At 39.9% G+C, this 24,464-nt stretch overlaps 1 protein-coding gene across 3 annotated transcripts in view; it reads left to right on the top strand.

The window, feature by feature from the left end:
- Positions 1–24,464, top strand: part of CPNE4 (copine 4) — a 752,097-nt gene that overhangs the window by 13,971 nt on the left and 713,662 nt on the right. The gene's annotated exons all lie outside the window — the stretch shown is intronic.

The following is a 24,464-nucleotide window of genomic DNA, read 5'->3' as shown; positions in this document are numbered from 1 at the left end:
TCCTTAAAGCTAGCAGTGGCTGGTTGAAACTTTCTCACATGGCATCACTCGAACACAGACTCTTCTTCGGCTTCCCTCTTTCACTGTAAGGAGCCTTATGGTTTCACTGGGCCCATCTGGGTAATCCGGGATACTCTCCCTAGTTTAAAATCAAATGACAAGTAAACTTCATTTCCTACACAACCTTAATTCTCCTTTTGCATATTGACAGTTTCCAGGGATTAGGACATGAGCATCTTTGGGGACATTATTCTGTCTACCATAGCTACCTATCTCATAGGGCTATTGAGAGGATTCAATGAGTTTTAGGCTATAAAGCACTTTGCACAATGCTTAGCATGATGTAAATAATAAATGTTATCCTTATTGGTGTGAGTATTAGCTTATGTCTTCAGTCTCTCCCTCTTTACCCTTCATACTGGACTCAGAGTTGTATTTCAGGAGACCGGTTTCATCCTATTGTCCCCATCTTTAGTTCTTACTCTGGGTCCTCCTCTGTTCTCCCGCTACCCTGTGTTTTCTATATATCAGTTTACCATTCTCGCTCTCTTTCTTTTTTTTTTTCTCTTTTTTTGAGGTGGAGTCTCACTCTGTCCTGCAGGCTGGAGGGCAGTGGTGCAATCTCAGCTCACTGCAACCTTTGCCTCCCTGGTTCAAGCGATTCTCCTGCCTCAGCCTCCTGAGTAGCTGGGATTACAGGCATGCGCCATCACGCCTGGCTAATTTTTTGTATTTTTAGTAGAGACAGGGTTTCACTGTGTTAGCCAGCATGGCTCGATCTCCTGACTTCATGCCCCACCACCCGCCTTGGCCTCCCAAAGTGCTGGGATTACAGGAGTGAACCACCGTGCCAGGCCTCTCTCTCTCTCTGTTTTTTTTTTTTTTTTTTCTGAGACACAGTCTCACTCTGTTGCCCAGGCTGGAGTGCAGTGGTGCTATCTCAGCTCACTGCAACCTCTGCCTCTGCCTCCTGGTTCAAGCAATTCTGCCTCAGCCTCCCGAGTAGCTGGGACTACAGGCGCGCTCCACTGCGCCCAGCTTATTTTGTATTTTTGTAGAGACAGGGTCTTAAACATTCTGAACTCAAGTGATCAGCCCACCTCGGCCTCCTGAAGTGTTGGGATTACGGGCATGAGCCACCACACCCGGCCTCAACTTACTATTCTCTAATTGTTGACTTACCTGTCTTCCACCAGAATGTAAGTGATTGTGTCAAAGTGTGGTGCATGAACCAGCAACATTGGCGTCACTTGGAAGGTTGTTAGAAATGCAAAATCTAAGCCCCTGCACCCCACCCCCAACCCCACTTTTGCATCAAATGAATCAAAATTTGCTTTTTAACAAGATCTCCAAGTGATTCACATGTCTGTTAAAGTTTGAAAAATATTGTTCTGAAATATAACTGCCTGATAAATTGTAGGCACTCAATAAATGTTTATTGAATAAAATAAAAATTATACCAGGCACTTGTGTTAGATGGGAGAAGCACAGAAATAACAGGCATGGTTTTCCACAGCTCGTTGAATGATTCTGCTCTTATATTTCTTCATGTCTTTGTATAGCCTACATGATGGTCATCTCAGGATGGTTTAAAGGTGCAAGCTTGAGCTCCTATGAAATTACAAAGAGGCATCACATAGTTCAGATAGGCAAGGAATTTTTAATCTGTTTTGCTTACCACCATATCCTAACACCTGGGATAATGCCAGGCATATAAGCAGATGCTTCATAAATATTGTTGAATGAGTGAATCCGTGTGTTTTTTGTTTGTTTGTTTGTTTGTTTGTTTGAGATGGAGTCTCGTTCTGTCACTCAGGCTAGGGTGCAGTGGCACGATCTTGGCTCACTGCAACCTCCACCTCCTGGGTTCAAGCGATTCTCCTGCCTCAGCCTCCCAAATATCTGGGATTACAGGTGCCTGCCACCGCACCTGGCTAATTTTTGTATTTTTAGTAGAGATGGGGGTTTCAACATGTTGGCCAGGCTGGTCTCGAACTCCTGACCTTGTGATCCACCTGCTTCAGTCTCCCAAAGTGCTGGTATTACAGGTATGAGCCACTGCGCCTGGCTGGCCATGTGTTTCTTTTTCTCCCAGTGGGAAACTTCACCACAAGGGGGACCCATTTTCAGCTCAAATCCATTCAAGAAGGTATTTCTTTCACCAAAAAGCCTCAAGATATACCATGCTTTTCTCCTTGTTCCACCACAGGAAACTGCTAATCACTAAGAACAAACAGGCAGCTGCTCTGTAAAGTAAATGTTTAAATAAGAAAGAGGGAGAGAAAGCTGCAGGGTTTGTCACCAAAGAGAGAATGTGGGAGTTCAGTCAGGCTGGTGGGAAAAATTTTAAGATGAAATTATAGGAATTAAACACAAACCCTCTTAGAAGGCCTGGGGGTTTGTGTAAAGTGTTTGGCTGAAGACAGCTGAACTCCCTTAAAAGCGTAGGGTGTAGATACATAGGAATATAGAGTAGTTTATCTAAATAGCTTGTTTACTCATGTGGTCCTAAGACCAACCTTTAATCAACCACGGGTGCATAATTTCTGTCTACTGGTGGATCGGCAACCAGGTCAATTACCCTCTAACAGTGTTTACTCAAGACCTTTGTCATTTAATCCATACTGAATAAATGTGAGCTTTGTTGGCTGAACGGGGCCACGGCTGCTACTCTTTACAGCACCTTCCTTGGTATCTGTGAGGGGCCTGGACCCTTAGCCAGACTGACAAGCAGATATCTGTGTCAGTGTACGTTATTCATCTGTCACTGGGTCAGTGTCTGTAGGATGGACCCCCGCAAGAGAAGCCATTTGCTGGCCAACAATTCACATAGTAAGCAGGAGAATTCTTCATGGCAAAACTATTGGCAAAGTCTCCGTTATGAAAGTGTCCCTTGAATATATATTGAAACAGGTATTAAAAGTACAGGTTCTGGTCCAAGAAAACAGGGCAGATTGTACTGGGATGAAAACAGCATAAGACTCAGAAGAGTGGATCAGCAGATCATAAACAGTGAAAGAAGATTTGAAATCTGGTGTAACAGTTCCAGTGGCTAAGACTTTTACCAGTTCCTTGGTGATGAGAAAATGGAAATTAATGCCAAACCAATCTCAGTAGATATGGAACTGTGTGCATGCTACTGGAGCTGTGCAGTAAACTCTACATGGTTCTCATGCCATAGTCATTCTTTTTGTTGTTGTTGTTTTGTTGTTGTTGTTGTTTTTTTTTTTTTTTTTAGATAGAAAGCGATTTGCCCACTTTGACCTCCCAAAGTGCTGGGATTATAGGCGTGAGCCACTGTGCCTGGCCCCATAGTCACTCTTAATGAATTGTTTGCTGTTGTCATCAAGCCCTGAGTTAAACTGTACCTACAAGTATCGGCCTGGGTGAACACAGGTGACAGATGCTCAATGCTGAGATACAGGATAACTCCCTGTCCTCACTGGTTTAATGATGTTTGTTTTTCTCTAAGAATGTATTTGCAATATGTCTGCATATCCGTTCTCTGCTTAGAAAACACTGTGTCTTGACTCTCAGCTCTAAGTTCACTTTTATATCTTCTTTTACAGCCAGCATAAATGTCACCCTTTCCCAAGTCTTTCCTGACTCTCCCAAGGAGTTATTTTGACACTATCTCTGCCATCCCATAGCCTTTGTACATACCTCTCTTATAATACAGTTACTTATTTACCTGATCATCTCTCTAGATAAACTGCCAACTACTACAGCTATAGGCTGCACCTGATTCTCCTTTAATCTTCCTCCTGACTCCCAGAAATCACCAGCATGTAGTAGGTACCTGTAAATGCTCGTAAGTAGACCTTGGTCTCATCACCAGGACAGGCAGCCAAGCCTCATTGGTTCTTGGAAGATGTTAGTTAAGGGACAGTTGACTTGCTGTGGGCAAACATCTGGCCTTTAATTATTTAGCTGGTTAAATAGACTGTGATTGTCTCTGGTTGGTAGTTGCTATCTTTTTTTACAGGAGAAATCAATCTGCTGATATATCAGTTAGAAGACAATGTTATAGATAATGCTTATACATGGTGACCTAGTTGCCAACTGCATTGTATAAGCTAACAGTATCATAACACTTTGGATTAGAAAACTTATTATCATTATTATTAAGAAATCATTTCAATTTTTATTGCTGGAAGGACTTCATCTGGAATAGAGGCCCAACTAAAACGAATCAAAATTCTGCCTTTAGAAAGCTATTCAGCTTAATCATTTTGAAGACATGCCAATGGCAAACTACAAATTTAACTAAGGGTATTATGTTTCCTCCCTCTTTTTTTCCCTTCTTTCTTTCTCTCTCTTCTCTTTCTCCCTTTTTTCCTCCCTCCCTTCCTTCTTTCACTCTTTCCTTCCTTCCTTTTCCTCAGATATTTATTGAGCACTTACACTTTGACAAGTTTTTTTTTTTTTTTTTTTTTTTGAGACAGAGTTTCACTCTTGTTGCCCAGGCTGGAGTGCAATGGTGTGATTTCAGCTCACTGCAACCTCTGCCTCCTGGGTTCAAGCAATTCTGCTGCCTCAGCCTCCCGAGTAGCTGGGATTAAAGGCATGTGCCACCGTGCCCGGCTAATTTTGTATTTTTAATAGAAACGGGGTTTCTCCACATTGGTCAGGCTGGTCTTGAACTCCTGACCTCAGGTGATCTGTCTGCTTTGGCCTCCCAAAGTGCTGGGATTACAGGCGTGAGCCACTGTGCCTGACTTGACAGGTCTTTTTTAGGCATAAGAGATAAAAAGTAAAGGAGCCATAACCCCCTGACTCCCAGTTGCTTTCTTTCTAGGGCTTTTCATTTGGAAAAAAGGAGAGAGAAGAGAGAGACTTTGAAATTTGTAAAAATGAATTAACAGCAAGAGTTGGCAGCTAGTGATCAGCTTTGCACCAGTTGAGACAGCACTAAAAGGGTAAAATGTTACATCAGATAGTAAAATTCATTATTTAATTGCCATAAATCTAGACTGTATTAATTGCTCTTACTATATTTATATTGTATCAAATGAATACAAGATGTGGCCCCTGTCCTTGGGAACTTCATCATTAGAGTTACATCTTTTATGGAAATCTAAGTTCTTTGTCAACATGATGAAAGGCTAGCATTTTTATGTCTATGGAAATGCTGGAGGAAACATGGTTCTAAGGGTTTGCCTTTCTAGTCTAGATCAGTAATTCTCAACATGCCATCCCCAAACTTCCAGCATTATTGTCAATTGGGAATTTGTTAAAAAGGCAAATTATTAGGCCCAAGTCAGAGCTACTGAATCTGAAACTCTGGGGCAGCAATCTATGCTTTAACAGGCTTTCTCTCTGTAATTCTGATGTGTGCCCAAGTGTGACTGAGAACCACTACTCCAGTCTTGACCCTTGATATGCATAGTTTGGTCCCTGGACCAGCAGCAGTCGCTCGGAGCTTGTTAGAAATGTAAAGTCTCAGGCCCCAGTCCAAACCTACTAAATCAGTATTTGCACTTTACCAAGATTCTCATGCGATTTGTAAGCACATTGTATTTTGCAAAGCACTGCTCTAGACTAGATTATACCTTGAAGGGCATTGAGCCAGAGCCAGTCTATGACTCCTCCCATTTCAGCCATCAAAGCACTGAAGTAGAAGGTAACAGGCTGTTCCTTCCACTTCCCTCAGCACTTGAGTGTCATTATCTAGAACTGGCATTTTGCAAATTTGGACAACATTGCAGTTTCTACAGAGAAGACTCTGCTCCTGTCCATGAAGACTGGGAGTGGTACCATATGAAATATAATCAGTTTGCTAGTACCAACAGATTGCTATTAAAATCATTTCAGTGTCAGATTTCCCCTTTCTTAAGATATAATTAGGTTTTCTGTCTGGAGGAGGGGTAACACAGTTTCCAACGTAAGTGGGTCAAACAGATTTACAAAATAATGAGTAATAGGAGAAATTTGAAATTTCTCAGCCTGGTATTACTTTGGTATCAGGAAGGGCCAGTTTAGTTAAAGTGATGAATACAAGATATTGCAATTCTTCCCTAATGGATTGGTAAATAGCTGCTGTCCCTATGCCACCCCAGCTGCCCAGCTCTTCCTTTGGACTCTCCCTAGAGCTCCACATGACTCAGCAGTCTGCAATCAAGGTATTCTTGCCTGGCACATCAGGAGTCCCTAGGATCTTAAATAATGTGATTTGCAACTCTTCTGGTTTGTTAGTGCTCTTACCCTACCACTTGTTAGATAGAGTCAATCTTTACTATTTGCAGATTCCATATTTGTGAATATACTTACTTGATACAAATTTATTTGTAACTCCCAAATCAACAGTTGTGATGCTTTCACAGTCATTTGTGGACATGTTCAGAGTGGGTAAAAACTTGAGTTGTCCAACAAGTGTGGTCACAGGCTCCAAGGGTTTAGCCAGTAAGCTCTATCAAACATTTGTAAAACAAGTAATTCCAGTCTTAGACACCATTTTATGTAAACAGAGACTCATTTAATGAATTTAGCATAATTTTGATGTCCAATCTGATAAAGTATGAATAACAAAAATCATAGCAGAATCTTGCTCGTTAACATGGAAGCAAAAATGCTACGCAAAAAATCAGGAAATTCAATGATGTGTACAAAATGTCACATAAACAAAATGGATTTTTCCCAGAAATGCAAGGATGGCTTAATATTAGAAAATCTTTTAGTGTAATTCTCCACCTTAAGAAACTTATGCCATGATCTCAGTAGATAAAAAGAACTCCAATAATATTCATCATTTTTAAAAAGAAGAAAAACTAACGCATCAAGAATAGATGGGAATCGCTTTAACCTAATAAAAAGTAGCCCCTCCACTCCCCCCAGTGATTAAGATGTTGTGACCAAAGGCTTGCAGGAACCTACCTAGTATTTCCTTAGGAGCAGTGATTGAGTATTTGCTAAATGAGAGTTCCAGGTGAATTGATAGTACATAACTACCGTGAATAATGAGAATTAACTGTATTTAAAATATCATCTTATGGGTGTGGTTTATAAGTATTTTAATCTTTACTCTTGAAAGCTTTGTGAAAAAATGTGAAGAGTGCCGTCATCTCACCTTTTCATTGGATTGTGACTGTTTTAAAGTACTTACTGGGCGGGAATGGAGAATGGAATAGTCAAATGTTGCAGAAGGATATTCTCTGCGTGAATGTCTTCATCTTTGGATTCCCAAGGCAGCATTTATTAAATATTTCCCGAGTATGGTTAATTGATTGTGCATCTTCAAGGGGAAATTCCACGAACCAGTGACGTAGTTGTGAGGAGAGATTGGGATCTAGTTAGATCCTTGACTGGTGATTCTTACAAAATTCTGATTCCTTTTGCTACAAAGTGGATGTGAGGTGCCATAGAGAGAAAGTAGTAGGGAGAGCACAAAGCCATGAGCAAGACAGACATGTAAACAATTCCCACTCTATAATCATAGCTATATTTGAATGGTTGTAGGAGAAGCTGTGGGAAATTGGAGGAGGAAATGCCTGCCTTTTCTAGGAGGTTTCATGGAGAAGGAGATATTTGACTTGTGTCTTGAAGTATGGAAAGTCATTTTATTTATTTATTTATTTGAGACAGGGTCTCGCTCTGTTGCCCAGATTAGAGTGCAGTGGCACAATCATGGCTCACTGCAGCCTCAAATTCCTGGGCTCACGCCATCCTCCTGTCTCTGCCTCCCAAGTATCTGAGACTACAAGTGGACAACACCTAATTTTTCTTTTTTTTCAGAGATGAGGAGTTTCTATGTTGTCCAGGCTGGTCTCAGACTTGGGATCCAGTGATTCTCATGTGTCTGCCTCCTGAAATGCTAGAATTACAGTTGTGAGCCACCAGGGGAAGGAGTTCTTTAGGTAGGCAAGAGGGTGACATTAATTGAGGATTGAGAGGGGGTAGAATTTTAGGCAGAGATAGGGGAATTAGCAGAGGAATGGAGTTGTGTCCAGAGTGTGTGTGTGTGTGTGTGTGAGTGTGAGGGTGTGTGATATGTATGTGGAGTGTGTGGGGTGTGTATGTGTAGTGTATGTGTGGTGTGTATGTGTGAGGATGTGTGTGGTATGTGTGGGGTATATGTTTGTGTGTGTGAGTGGGTATGGTGTCTGTGATGTACATGTGTGTGTGGTATGTGTGGGTGTGTGTGGTGTATGCGGTGTGTGTGACAGTGTGTGTGGTATGTGTGTATATGATGTGTATGTAGAGTATGTGTGGTATGGATGGAGTGTTTGCATGGCGTGTGTGTGGTGTGTGTGAGTGGGTGTGATGTGTATGTAAAGTGTGGTGTGTGAGTGTGTGTGAAGGAGGTTGAGCAGATAAGAAGGGGACAAAATGTTGGGGATGGGGTGAGGGGTGGTGAGTATCCTGTGCTGTCAGGGGTTTGGACTTGATCTTGTAGGCCCCAGGAGAGCAGTAACAGGTTTGTTTAGGAAAGGTCACCTTGCCAGCTGTGGGAAGGATAGTCAATTAGGAAGTCCCTGTGGTAATATTAGTGCTGGTGATGACCCACTTCGCACTCCCTCTCCAGAAAAATCTCTGTGCTCTTGGGGCCTTGAAAAGCAGACCAATACCTCTGATATCATTCTCTAAATTTAACCTTTTCAGACTTGAGTGGGCATACAATCTTCTTGTTGAAATGCAATTATGGTTCCATAGGTCTGGGTGGGGTCTGAGTCTCTGTAGTTCTAATGAGCTCCGGGTGATGCCAGTGCTGTTGCTCCACAGGCATGCTTTGGAGAGGAAGGCTTCACCCTGTTTGCAAACTACAATAGCCTGGATTATAAAGAAATATTGATGTCTGGTGCCACCCTAGATATTCTGATGCAATAGGTGTAGGCGTAGGGTTTAGGCGGGGCACTAAGTATTTTAAAAGTGCCCCAGGTGAGGGATCAGTTTTTTTTTTGTTTGTTTGGTTGTTTTGTTTGTTTTAAATTTTTCAATCCCTTCATGATTTTAAAAAATATTCTAAAAATAAATAGAAAAATAAAATTGAGAAAAAAGACTTGCAAATATAAGCCAGAATTTTAAAAAATTATCGTTAGATTCAACAGATGTGAAATGACTGTGTCAAGTTGCTATACAGGTTCTGTTTGCTTACTCTTCATTTCTGCACTTTTCTTGTTAGCGACCAGTAACAAAGAGTGGACATACAACAGTCCTTGGACTACACTTTGAGCATCAGTACACCACACTCATAGCTGAAACCACCAGCCATTCAAGGAGGGCAGAGAATAGGGGATTCATCATTCCAGGAGGGCAGGAGCAATTGCTTTACCTTGGGATGGCTACTGGTGGCTAGAATGGGCCTGATGGAATGAGATTTCTTGCTCACTGTGTTTCCAGATTCTATAGTACCTGATGAGATCTAAGGGCTCTTAATGATTCCCTGGTGGTGGTGGTGGTGGTGGTGGTGGTGGTGGTGGCGGTGGCTTCACCTGTCAGAAAAATCATTATGGAAGAAGAAGGAGGGAAACTTTTTCTAGCTTCTTGGGTCTTTCTCTATAAATCTTTTCTCTTTGCCTTCAAGTTTTGTTGTGGTATAGATATTGGGTTTAAACTTCCTCCTTGAGAATGGTGACAGCTACCTTCTCCCACGCTATATTTTGCAATAAGCCTTGTTATTTTGTACAGGTTATTTCTTTTCCATGCCTTAAAATGCCAGCTAAAACCCTTAGCACAATGTTACATAGAAGTAGCGAAAGTCATTGAGTGCCCATGAGTTGTTTCTGACTTTACAAAAAATGCATTCAATGTGTTACCACATTTTTTTTTTCTTTTGCTGGGGGTGGGAATTTGTGGGGGTTACTCTTTATTAGGTTAAAGAAATTCTCCCCTATTCTCGATATGTTAGGAGTTTTTCTTCTTTTTTAAAATGATGAGTATTATTGAGATTCTTTTTAATCTATTGAGATGATGACATAAGTTCATAAATTTATTAAGTGGAGAATTAAAAGATTTTCTAGACTGGGCGCGGTGGCTCACGCCTGTAATCCCAGCACTTTGGGAGGCTGAGGTGGGCAGATCACGAGGTCAGGAGATCGAGACCATCCTGGCTAACATGGTGAAACCCCGTCTCTACTAAAAATACAAAAAATTAGCTGGGCGTGGTGGTGGGCGCCTGTAGTCCCAGCTACTCAGGAGGCTGAGGCAGGAGAATGGCATGAACCCGGAGGCGGAGCCGAGATCGTGCCACTGCACTCCAGCCTGGGTGACAGAGCAAGACTCTGTCTCAATAAATAAATAAATAAATAAATAAATAAATAAATAAAAAAAAAATAAAAAAAGATTTTCTAGTGTTATGCCTTCTAATTAAAGTATTTCTGGGAAAATCCATTTTATTCATGTTATATTTTATACACATCACTGGATTTGCTTTACTTTGTGTTTAGCATTTTTTGCTTGGTTAGTAATAAGAGTGTCCTGTGACTTTTCTCATTCATACTTCATCATATTGGACATCAAAGTTATGCTAAACTCATCAAATGATTCTCTGTTTACCTGAAAGAGTGTATAGAAGACTAGAATTACTTGTTTAATGAATGTTTCGTAGAGCTTGCTGGTTAAACCCTTGAAGCCCGAAGTTTTTGTGGGCAGATTTTTAACTAATGACTCAAATTCTATAATTGTTGTAGTGTTCACTTATTTTTGTAGTGTGAATACTCCCACCCTGGCCAACATCAAGCTACCAACAGTTTAACAATCAGCTCACAAAATTCTTTAATAATTGACTTAATAATTGACTCCTGGATTCCTGTCTGAGATGGATGCATGACACCCATTGATAGGGTTGTATCTTCTGGATTTTTAATTGAAATAGCATTATATTTTTCTACAAATTTATTCATTTCTTTGTTTTCAAATTTATTGGCATAAAATTATACTATTCTCTTGGTATCTTTTAAATCTCGACATTATATTTAGCTATGTCCTTTACATTTTTAATATTATTTTTTTTCCTTGCTCAATCATGCAAATAGTTTGTCAACTTTTGTCTTTGTTGGTCCTCTCTACTGTATATGTGCTTTATATTGCATTAATTTCTACTTATCTTTATTTTTTCTTCCATCTACTTTTGCTGGGTTTATTCTGTTTCTCTTTTCTTAACTTCTTAAGTGGGATGCTCTGTCTGCCAAGGTGCTGGCAAGAAATAGATGGCACAGTCAAAGGAAGACTTAAGAGAGTGTAAGGAGGAGAGTATTTCCATAAATGTGTCAGGGTTAAAGAAACCCATAAGAGATGAGTTACCCAGAACTAGCAACAGTAGTAAGCCTCATTACTCAGTTGTGAGGGGAAGGTAGACTCTTTCCAGACCTTTGATAAAGGGGCTGCTCAAAAAAGCCATGACCTTGGGCCTCTGCTAAAACCATGGCTTTAAGTAAGAAGGGAGCAGATATATAAAAAACCTTATCTCTCTTTCTAATCTCTTATGTCCTGTGAGTGTCACCCATTGAGTAAACCCAACTGGAAGTCAGCAGGAAAGTAGCTGGGATGATGCAGTCTTTACAGGTAAGCCTTTTGGAAGCACAGAACAATGGACAGAAGGGCAACCAATAGATCTAGAGGGGTGCCCTGAAAGTGATCAGCAGAGAGACTTAGCTATTGATTTCAATCTCTCCCATCCTCTCATTGGTATATTTAAGGTTATATATTTCCTTTTAAGTACTATTTTAGCTGCATTTCGTAAATTATAAAATGAGGTAGTCCATTATTATTCATTGCCGAATATATTGTAAGTCCTATTAAGATTTCTTCTATAACCCATGAAGTATTTAGATGTATGTTTATTTCCATACATAAGCGGTTTTGTGTGTTTGGTATTTATTTCTAATTTAATCACATTGTGATCTGAGCTAGTGTGTCTGACACTAATTCCTGGAAATTTTTTGAGACTTTTTTTCCAGTCCAGTACATAAAGATTCTCTCTGTGTTTGAAAAGATTGGGTGTTTTGGTTGTAGTATTCTGTGTATGTCAGTTAGTCCTCAATAGATCAAGCTTCTTATGATTTATTCAAATTTTCTATGTCTTTACTGATTTTTGTCTTGATCTGTCAATTACAGAGATAGGTGTATTGAAAACTGTCATTATGATATATTTTTTCATTTCTCTTGTTTTCTGTCCACCTTTGCTAATACATTTGAAAAATATTTTATTAGAAAGAATTTAGTCAGTATTTCTTCCTGGAGAATGCATCTCTTTAAAATATGTGCCGACCATCTTATCTTTTGTTTTTCTTTCTGTCTAAAAGTCTATCTTGATGGACAATAATGTAGCTCTACTAGCTTTATTTTGGTTAATATAATAGTGACATTTCTTTTCATCTTGGCTCTTTCATCTGGAATCACTTTTCTTCTGTAGGATGAACATTCATTACAAATTTCTTTAGTGAGAATCTGTTGGTCCATCTGTTAGGCATTTGAAAATGTCTTTACTTGTTCCTGTTTTTCAAAAATGTCTTTCCTTAACATGTAATTCTGAGTGAACATTTATTCCTCAAGGGAATTATTTTCCTCTTTACTCATTTCCAAGTTTTAAAGTGCAATTTTCCTTGCAATTTCTGGGAGTTTGGATAGGGGGATCACTGAGGGCTAAGTGTAGGTTGAACCATGGAAAATTGTTTTTCATAAGTCAAAAATAATCAAATATTGGCAATTTCTTATGGCTCAACCTTAATTGTCTACCCTTATGCTCAAATTGGATGCCTTTGGGAAATCCTAGCTTTAGATAGAGGTGTTTGCTATAAGATCATCCATGTTGTTTGGGCTGTGGGTTTTGTCACCTGTCCTCCATATTCTATGAGGCCATGGAAACAGAAAATCAGTAACTTGACCAGGCAAATGACTTCAAGGTAAGAGCCAACTTTAATATTCAGTTTACTTCTTCTCGTTCTTATTTTGGCCTCTAACTATTCCTTGGTTTCTTGCAAGCTTATCAATATACTTAAAAGATATTTTGAATATTTTAGTGGCATCATTTAGTTTTCAGTGGGAGTGGTAATGGATGCAGTCTGCCACACTGCCAAAAAAAGAAGTGCTTCTCTTTGTCCTTTTTTCTCATACATTTTAAAATTGAGGTATAATCCACACAGCATAACATTCACTCTTTTATTTATTTATTTATTTATTTTGAGATGGAGTCTCGCTCTGTCACCCAGGCTGGAGTGCAGTGGTGCAATCTCAGCTCACTGCAACCTCTGCCTTCCGGGTCCAAGCGATTCTTCTGCCTCAGCCTCCCGAGTAGCTGGGACTACAGGTGCGCACCACCATGCCTGGCTAATTTTTGTTATTTTTAGTAGAGATGGGGGTTTCACTGTGTTGGCCAGGCTGGTCTTGAACTCCTGACCTTGTAACCCACCTGCCTCAGCTTCCCAAAGTGCTGGGATTACAGGCGTGAGCCACCGCACCCAGCCACATTGACTGTTTTAAAGTATGCGATCCAGTGCTTTTTAGTGTATGCACAAAGTTATGTAAACATCACCATTATCTGAATGGAAAACAGTTTATCATCACCAGAAGAAACTGTACTTGTTAGCAATCACTCTCTATTTCCCCTTCCCCCAGTTCTTGGTAACCACTAGTTTACTTTCTGTTTTTATAGATTTGTCTATTCTGGACATTTAATATTAGTGGAACCACACAATACGTTGGTCTTTTGTCACTGGCTTCTTTTATTTAACATCATGTTTTCACAGCTCATCCGTGTTGTAGCATATATCATTAATCCATCCATTTTAATGGCTGGATAATATCCATTGTATGGAGACACCACATTTTGTGTATCCATTCCTCAGTTGATGGACATTTGGGTTTTTTCTACTTTTTGTCTTTTATGAATAATGTTGCTATGAACATTTGTAAACATGTTTTTATGCCAACCTATGTCTTCAATTCTCTTGGGTATGTACTTAGACATGGAATTGCTCACTCATCTGAGGTCATAAAAGGGTGTCTTAAGATAAATACCTACATTCTAAAATTGGATTGCAAGGACTTGCTTGAGAGGTGATCTGTGGCCTTGATGACTTCAATCCCCCTGCCTTCCTTTCGCCCACTTCAGCTTCCCCTCTTATCCCTGAATGTGCTGCTCCCTCTGCTGGGAACACTTTTCACATCCTCCTTTCACTTTACCAATTCCTGCTAATCTTTCAAGTCCCAGCTCATATGTCATTGCCACAAGGAAGCTTTCTTGACACCCCAGATGAGGTCAGGCACCTGCTTATGTGAATGATTTAGCATCCTCATTGTCTCTTTTTAGTTATTTTCTTTTACTATTAGTAATTTTACATTCGTAAGTGATTATTTGATTTCACATCTGTGTTCCTTGTTAGACTGTAAGATCCATAATGGCAGGGAAGATGCCTGTAGTTGTTCACCATTGTGTCTCTAGCACCCAGAACAGTCTTGGGAATTAGCAAGCTTTCAATAAGTATTCGATGAATAAATAGATGCAGTGAAAGCTGATTGTAAAGATGCTACATTAGTTTGCTAGAGCTGCAGTAACAAAGTGCCACACATTGGGTGGCTTAAATAACAGAAATTTATTGTCTTCATAATCTGGAGGCTGGAAGTCCAAGATCAAGTTATCGACAGGTTTGGTTCCTTCTGAGAACTGTGAGGGAAGGATCTGTTCCGGGACTCTCTCCTTGGCTTGTAGATGGCCGTCTTCTCTTTTTCAATTCACATTGTCTTTCCTCTAAGCATGTCTCTGTATTCAAATTTTCCTTTTTTATGAGGAGGAGAGTCATATTGGTTTAGACCCCACCCTAATTATATTTTTACTTGATTTCCTCTGTAAAGGCCCTGTCTCCAAATAGTGTCACATTCTTAGGTACTGAAGGTTAGTACTTCTACACATGAATTTAGAGGGACACAATTCAACCCATAACAGATGGTTATAGACTACTGCCTTTAATGGCAACTGGAGTTTGAGGCTGAGAGGGATGGCAAGTTCATGACAGTGTGTGTTTCAAAGGAACAAGCGCCAAGAGGCACTTAGCTAGCAATTAGTAGATCCAGAATGCAAACTCTTTCACCTAAAACAGGTTCGCTTATTTCCATGTTTGGATCTTTACCTACTGTGGGATAATGCAACCCTTTGAACATACAGGATTTCAAACCATATAGGTCTAGGGAACTTTTCCCCATTTCTTACATAATCTATACATAAAGGGTTTCATGGTAAAATATATTTAGGAAATGCTTCAGACACACTTGGCTTTCTTAGAGTGTTATAGGGCACATATACTAGAGACTGTGATAAATCTTGCAGTAAAGTGACTTCTTTAATCCAATATTTCTTGAATTTATTTATTTATTTTTACCAAGGAGTCCCCTCTCGGTGTTAACATGCTGTATCATTTGTCATTTATTATGTAATTTATTAACTTACTGAATCATTTGGTCACATAGGTTTGGGAAATGCTAGGGTTTCTTCTGTGAGTGGGAGAGAGATGCTATCCCTGGTGACCACCTTTCCATCTTTCCTCTCCTTATAAGAGGGTAATTACCTCTCTATATCTCTCTCTTCCTGTTTACATGTCACATTTAGGTTTTGTATGAATATCAAAAGCCCTGGCTGTGGCTAATAGTTTTGGCTGCTGTCACAGAAGATGAGAAGGTGGCTGTGTTTACTGGTGTAAGTTTGTTTACACAGGAAATATGCAAAGAAACCCTCCCTCATTCCACTGCTCTTAGAAACACTGCAAGCCAAACATAAGATCTTTTCTGGGTCTCTAAGTGCCTCAGCGATGATTTGAGCAGTAGTCATGCATCTGTTGCAAGCTTTTCTTTGTTAAGATCCCAATTTTAAGAGAATCAACAGTATAAAATATCACACTTGAGTGGGAGGCTGATTTTAAAATGGCAGATGAGATAATAAGATCAGATTGATGTTAATTCCCTTACTGCGAATCCCACAGACTTTTGTGAGAATGGAGATCAGACTTATTCTAAGGCATCTGCTTCTTCCCACGTTCCTCCCACTTGAGACTGAGGAGGCAAATTGCTTGGGGAAACCCCCAGTCACGCAGCTGTAGCCTCTCTAGAGATGGATAAAGCAGCATGTAGGTGAATGGTATTAGGAAGCAAGTGAGTCACTGCATTTTGGCACCATAACTCACCACTGTCTGTGGCACAGCAGCAATAGCCATTTTCCTTAAGCAACATCTGGACGTGACTGCATGAAGTTACCCATGGGATAACAAGAAGGCCGAGGAAAGAACATGAATTCCCTGACCTTCATTCCAGGAGCTCAGTTTGTCTTTGTTTTAGCTCTAGAAGTACAGCTCTAATTAAAACCTCCGTCAAGGAGGTGAGGCCTGGTCTAAAGGACCCCAGGAAGGCCACATTGGGCCAAGGGGCCAGTTAAGTTTAAGGAAGCTCGGGGGTGAGTTTGATGCCAGGAAACAGAGATGAGCTTGAATGAGCAGCCCTAAAGGGTTCTCTTAAGAAACATTCTCCAAAGTCCATTTGGCTTCTGTAATTCTGAGGTTCTTTATCCTAGAAATACGTCAAGCCCTCTGCTAAGTGCTTTACCTACAGGTGTTTTTTAATCTGTAAAATAACTCTATGACACGTGTTCTGTAATTATCCTTATTTTATAGGTTTTGAAACAGGTTCATAAAGGTAAAGCCACATGCCCAAGATCACGCATCACTAGGATTCACATCCAGCTCTGTCTGACACCTGAATCCCTGCTCTGCACCACCATGTTGCCTAACTTCATGAGGGCGTGCAGCATATTATGAATGGAAATGCGCTTTCACAATCATCTCCCTCCATCTCTACTATAATTGTGTTAGATAAGTTGAGCAGGTATTATTATTCCCTTAGTGCAGAAGAGGAAACTGAGGCATAGAGAGGCTAAGTGACTTGTCCAAGGTCCTGTAGTGATAGGTGGTCAGATCAAGGGCCCAAGTCATATCTTCTCCAAGTCCAGTTTCTTCCCACCCCATGCTGCTCTTCGAGGTCTGCTGTTTTACAGCCCCTGCTTCTCTAGCCCGAATGTGTGGTCAGGGTTTGTGGTGAGTGTGAAATTGAATCAGAACCCAGTTAATTATGGGGAGTACATCATAATGCCCTTAGGATGAAACATTATCATTATTGTTGTTTTTAAACACAAGACTCACCTGAAAACTTCCCATGAACAAAATCTATAGTTTAGTTGGAAATATAATTGTTTCACTGACCTGTTTCTTAATGCTCCTCATTATAAACAACAGGAAAACTATATGTAATAAAACTTTGACAAAACTGTAAGTTGCCTAAACAAAATCAGTTAAAAAAAAAGTAAAGTTTTTACTTTATGATCGCTTAAGGAGCCTGAGGATATGAAAATGGTAGAGGTGGAAGAAACAAGGGCTGGGAGTTAAAAGGGGGTGTTTGGTGAGGAAGAAAAAACAATGAATTGCAGTACTTTAAGAGCCACTGAAATGAAGCAGTATAAATTGCTCATTAAAAAAAATTATTTGTGAATTAAACTTTCAAGACTTAAAAAAACAAATAAAAATTCTGACAGATTATAGCCTGATCAAGGTGCTCATCTTGCCCTTACTTTTTGTCAAATTATTAAAAATTATGTATAGATGACATTAAGATGTCTGAGATTTGATTCAAAATAATCCAGTGGGCAGGATAAGTAAACATGATTGGCCACTTGTTGATAACTGCTGATACTGGCTGATGGGTACATGGAAGTTCATTATATTCTCTCTAGTTTTGTTATTTGTTTGAAAATTTCTATAGTACAAAGTTTTTGTTTTGTTTTTTGTTTTTTTTTCCTTAAAGAAACTTTATTTCTTGTAGCCACCTAGTGCCATCTATTGGACGTCTATGGGAACTGGCCTTTAGGAGAGGAATACTTGCTGAATTGCTAAGTACGACGCACAGTAGCTAAGAAGTGAGACTCTTGGCTACTCAGTTACTTCGAAGGACCAAACAGTGGGCAGTTGACGGGCTTGCTTCTACTTTTGGAGTCACAGAGTTGGGTATAGGTATGAAATATGAACTTTTCGGCCAGGTGTGGTGGCTCACGCCTGTAATCCCAGCACTTTGGGAGGCCGAGGGGTGGCAGATCATGAGGTCAGGAGTTCGAGACCAGCCTGCCCAACATGGTGAAACCCCATCTCTACTAAAAATAAAAAAATTAGCCGGGTGTGGTGGTGTGTGTCTGTAATCCCAGCTACTCAGGAGGCTGAGGCAGGAGAATCACTTGAACCTGGGAGGCAGAGGTTGCAGTGAGCTGAGATCGCGCCACTGTACTCCAGCCTGGGCGACAGAGCAAGACTTTGTCTCAAAAAAAAAAAAAAAAGAACTTTTTAATGTCTCAGTCAGGTAGTCATCTATAGAAACAAATAGCATATATAAGCTTTTTTTTGAGAGAGACCTTGGAAAACCAGCAGTTTGGAGGGTCACAAAAATTCTATTATAACTTCTGAAAGTAGAAAATAATATTTTTATGAAATCGTTTCTGCACTAATATGTTTCTTAGGTTACTCAGAATCTGTAACAATGATAGATTTTAGAGTTCAGAGCCTCATGGGTTGAACTTTTGTTGTCTCATGGTCCCTTGTTGATTTGACCCTCTTCTGGCCAAATAGCCAACTTGCAGATTGAGCACCATTTTAACCAGGAAAGGGATGGAAAGATAACCACTTAGTGTCTATTTTCTCCTGCTTTTTAAATATTTTCTCATTTAATCCTCACAAACACTCTGTAACATTCGTATTGATATTAAAGTGCTGGGGCTGCCATAACAAAGTACCACAGACTGGGTGGCTTCAGCAACAGAAATTTATTTCTTCACAGTTCTGGAGGCTGGAAGTTCAAGATCAAGCTATCGGCGGGATTGGTTTCTTCTGAAGTCCTTTCTCCATGGCTTGTAAATGGCCATTTTCCCCATCTGTCTTCACATGGTCTTCCCTCTATGTGTTTCTGTGTTCGAATCTCTTTTTCTTATAAGGACACCAGTCCTATTAGATTAGGGCCCACCTCAGTGATCTCATTTCATCTTAATTACCTCTTTAAAGGCCACATTCAGAGGTACTGAGGGTTAGGGCCTTAATACAAGAACTTTTGGGGGGGACACAATTCAGCCCATAACAGTGTTATCATCGTTACCCACCCTCCACTTTTTTTTTTTTTTTTTTTTTTTGCCAGTGATAGAGTGAAGACTTGGATTATTTCAGTATCCACCCCCAGATCTCATAATGTGGAAGTGGCACGGTCTGGATTTGAATCTGGATTACTCTCACACTCTTTTCTCTCCCACACTGCATGCTGGTGTCCTGTTTACCCCTTTCTGCATGCCAGGAGACACTTCTTGTCTCTGACTTCCTCTTGGTGGAGCTGAACAGCACCCCTCAGCTCTCTGCTGCTTTGAGAACAAAGATTTTTGTCGTTGCTTTTATTTTAGTAGTAAATTAAGGTTTTAAACCTAAACATTTAAATTCAGTTATATTTATTTCAGTAGTAACTGAAGGTTTGTACTGCTCATTTCTCCAGGGAAATAGACAAGGGCTAACCCAAATACTAAAGTAGTAAGACATTTTTGTCCTGATTTCCTTGTCTGTTGTCTGGGTTGCCCTTCTTGGCTGGCTCTTCAGGAGCCTCGAGCCTTGTTATCTTCTACTTTTATCCTGCAGATAAGCTGTTCCTCAGTTTCCCCCTCCCTTCATTTGCTCCATTTGTCCATCACCCCATCTTCCCCTGATCTCTTCATTTAGGAAGATGTCTAGAGTCAATTCCTTACTGCTTTTAGAAGGCTCACTTTGAGCAGATCAGCAGTGGCAAATCAGTAGGTGATTCAAAAGACTCTCAAGCTATAATTTACATCTTAGGAAAAGCCTGAATAGGTAGCTCTCATTTTTCACAAAATTTTTTCTTACCCGTCGATAATAATATTAACAATGAATCTGCCTGTTCAAGATGGCTGACAGAGCATACCTGTTCAATTGTCCTCCCTTCCCAAATTCTGTGAGAATGAACTAAGAAATATAAACATTGAACATAATAACTTATATTTCTACTTTCACGTACACTCATTTGATATTCACAACAAATCTGAAAGTTAGGCAGTAATGGCTACATTTTAGCTAAGGAAGCGAAGGCGCAGACAGAGACTAGCTTGCCCAAAGCAAACAGCCAATCAGTGGAGGAGCTGGCAGCGCAACCCAGACGTCCAGGATTGTCTCATTCAGTGCTCTAGTTTGTCGAGGTTATTTTGTTCTGCGAGTCCAACCATCCGACCAGGCAGCCTCAGTTTCTAATTGCCTTAGAATTGCTTATATGGTGAAACAACTTTATATCTAATTTAAAATTCAAAGGTCTGTTTTTGTTTGCATTAGATCTCAATTTACTGCATAGGCTGTATCTGGTCTTACCATCCATCCCTCCTGTAACACAGGCCCTCTCCAGAGTAGCAGAATTTTCAGTGGTGTGTGGGCGATGCCCAAGATTCATTGAGCTGGCCATCTTAGGCAGCTCTCTATCGCATTTAGTATTATGACAGTATCTATGTTTTGGTTTGGCGGATAAAATAATAATGCAATTTGATACATGGTTTCTTAAAACTTTTTACCTTATTGGTGTCTACCTGAAAGCAATGCCAAGTGTCCAGTTTCTAAAAGTGATGAGCAGAAATAGATGAGGCAGGTGTCTATGGAGAGTTTGTCTTGTCCTTGAATTCAAAAAGGTTTGAGAACCATGGTTTCAGATCATCCTAAATAAAATGCAATATTCCTGAGCAGTTGTGTAAAGAGGAAATGCACCCAATCCACGGCTTTACTGACATCATTAGGCAAACGATTATTGACCAAAAGCTGTTTAGGATAAAAGTGAGCATAAATCCTTATACTGGCCAAGGCAAACAACTTTTAGCTGTACATGGCAGATAGATATGAGTGAATTCTACAAATGAAACCAAATCACACCAGACAAACAAAACACTAGTACCTAAATCTGAGAATTTGAGAGCTGTCAGATAAGGTGGTAACCTACAAGATGTATTTGATAACGAACAGATTTGAATATACTGACATTTTAAAATAACAATTTTTCTTATTTGCTCTATGCTTTTCAAGAAAATTTCTTATTTGATTGCATTTATTATAGAATTTGGGAACAAACTACTTGTTATTTTACTATATGGACATATTGACTGCTACTTTTTGGTTACATTCTCTACCACCCTCTGTATCTTGTTCACTGATTATGTATAGACAGTACATATTCACACACGTACCATGTGTACCACATATACAGATACACTATGTAGTTAGTGGCTACCACACATACATACACACATACACATCAGGATTATATTGCACATGATATATTGCAAGCTTTTCTCCCTTAAATATATAATGAATTTATTTGCATGGGAACAAGTAGACTTATACATTAAAAAGTGCCTTATGTTCTAGGCCAATTTGTAAGCACACAGGCTGCTGTAGAAGATGAGGCCCATATTACTACTGAATTTCCACCCAGCTGGCAATATCCATTGCTTCTGTACATTGGATTTAATTTTTTATAGTTTATCATTTCCAGATCGGTGTTCAGGGTTTAGGTAGCTGGTTGATAGAGAAGTATAGGCATTCCTTGTTTAGGCATGGGATGATTTCCTGGAACTGGGAGACCAACCAAATGAGCAAAATGAGCAAGAGGTGGTGTTAGCAGAACATAACCTCTCTGAAGGCACTTTTCTGTAATTGATCTTGTAACTACCTTGAATTCTTTTTTTTTTTTTTTTGAGATGGAGTCTCACTCTGTTGCCCAGGCTGGAGTTGGAGTTGGCTCACTGCAACCTCCGCCTCCCGGGTTCAAGCAATTCTCCTACCTCAGCCTGCTGAGTAGCTGGGATTACAGACATGTGCCACCATGTCCAGCTAATTTTTCTGTATTTTTAGTAGAGACAGGGTTTCACAATCTTGGCCAGGCTGGTCTTGAACTCCTGACCTTGTGATCTGCCTGCCTTGGCCTCCCAAAGTGCTAGGATTACAGGTGTGAGCCACCACGTCTGGCCCTTGAATTCTTTTAAAATCTCCTAATGTTAGGAGATGCCTCAGGCCAAAGTTTTTTAGGCTATGATTCCCTCAATTTTGGTCATTCTTCCCAAGCTGCAGTGGTAATGCCCTGACTACTTTTGACAGGCACCCTGTTTTCCCTGCCGTTTCTCTGAAGGCATCTTGAGCTGCTTTAAAAGTTGTGTTTTAATACTCAGTGTGATAATCTTCCTCGCCACTTTTGAATCACTTTCAGCACAATTACTTGCAAACTTTTTGTTATCCATCATGAGTCAAAAACCTTCAGTGGAACATGGCATGAGGGCAGGAAGAGACAAAGTGACCAAAGATAGTGGTGTAACAAGGGTGGTATTGGTGGGAGCAGTCCCCTGTGGGTGCAGGCAGTGAGTGGGCACATTGTCTGTAAAGAGCTTAAAAACAGTAATAAGACAAAAAATTGGTCTGCTTTGTTATCACTGAGCACCAGCAATTCTAAATGATGTCAGTGATAAAATTCTCCTCTGTACCTCAGCTGACTGTTCCCATCTGCTGCCGCTCCGGGAATACCACTGCTGAGCAAACACTAGATTTCCAGGCTCTGTCCACAGTGAAGGAAGCACAGTTGAGTTCATTAGTACTTTCTGGATGACAGCATTAAAATATCATAGCCACATGTGGCTGTTTACAGTGATATCAATCAAAATAAAATAATATTAAGAATTCACTTCCTCAGACACATTTTAAGAGCTCATTAGCTCTATGTAAGTAGTGGCTACCATACTGGACAGTGTAGACACAGAATATTACCATCATTAATGAGAACTCTAGGAGACAGTGTTGCTTTAGACTACCAGCAGTCTGGCCATAAAAAAAACATATATTAAATTCACTGCTCAGATGTACTGTATATAGTAAACATGATTGCATGTATTACATATATATAGTCATAATATTTATGAGAATAAATAGTGGCATAACAAGTCAGCATTTTATGGGGCAGCATTAAATGACATAGCATCTTTGCCCATAAAAGTTTGAGAGTAGTATAGCTCAATGTTAATATTAAATGCCCACTTTGTGCCAGATACTAGGCTAAATATTGGAGACAGCAGAGTAATTAATTGAATGCCTGCCTAGGAGTAGTTTAGATCTAGTAGGGGAAACAAAGAGGTAAACAAATATTACATTGCAGTGAGATAGTTATAATAATTGAAATGTGTTTATAGTATGTGGCCAGTACAAAGGAGGGCTTAATAAGCTATCTCTACTTTGAAGGTGGAACTTGGTATTTCAAGTATGTGTGGGAAAGGGCAATATGGCAATATAATTGGAGAAATGAAGACCTAGGGTGATTTACTCACAAGGATCAATTTAGCTCAGGCTACTGTAAAAAGGAATAAACAAGGTGGTTTCCAGGCTTAAGGAAAAGGGGTGAGCTTTACTGCAAGCACTGATGTTGTTAACCTGGAGGATGAGTTAGGTTGTCAGGATTAGAAATGTCAGCTGAGTTAATGTCATAGAATCACAGTGTCATAGAATCATAGAAGTCATTGTATGAAGATTGAATTATGGATAATAAGTATGAAATGAATTGGGGATAATGGCATGCTAAGACAGGGAAGTGGGGAAGAAATAATAAAGGGCAAAGTATAGCAGGAAAAAACAAAGAAGCACTATTTCACCCAATGTTGAGTCCCACCTAGAATAACATTTGTGCTTTTGGCCATAATGAAACCAGCAGAGTAACTGGAGCTCCAGAGTGGGGGTAGTTTTGTCAAACCCCTGGCTTCTAGGGACATTGGTGCCTTTAAAACACTTGTAGGGTAAATATAAACAGTACTTATTGCAGTGGCTCTCAAAATTTAGTGAACATAAGAATTACCTAAGGAGCTGTTAGAAGAGATTTTCTGGGCAAGTCCCCACTCCACTCGAGTATGTTTGGGATGAGGCCAATAATTTGCATTTTTAACAACCATCCCAGGTATTTCTTATGAAAGTGGCCCCACTGACCACAGTAGGAGAAATACTAGTTTATTAGAACAATGAAATGGGAAAGAAAGAAGTCAGGACACATGAAGACTTCCTGGTCACTTCCCTTTCAAAAGAAGAGAAGGAATATACAAAGTGAATATTAGTTTTGATTTCCAGAGAAATTTTCATCTAAAGCAAATGGTAAATGGATTCCAGACATTGGCTATTACACGTGGAAATGAGCTGACCCCATTAAGAATAGTAAGAGGGAAATAATTGCTTGCACTTTAAGATTTATTTAATTTGCAACATAGGTTTATTAACAATAATTTGTTCATTTCTATAAATTAGGGACAAGGCTAGGGTTTGTCTAGCCACAGCTCTGGGTGAAATTCTAAGCAGACACTTAGTGAAAATCAGGTCTTTGTTGTAGCCAGCATGCTGCCTCTCCATTAGTTCTCAAAGATCCTTTTTAAGTTCCTCTGAGGAATGTTTCTCACT

This window comes from Pan troglodytes, chromosome 2, assembly GCF_028858775.2.
Source record: "Pan troglodytes isolate AG18354 chromosome 2, NHGRI_mPanTro3-v2.0_pri, whole genome shotgun sequence".
NCBI classification, from domain to species: domain Eukaryota; kingdom Metazoa; phylum Chordata; class Mammalia; order Primates; family Hominidae; genus Pan; species Pan troglodytes.
This window is presented reverse-complemented; position numbering and strand designations above follow the sequence as displayed.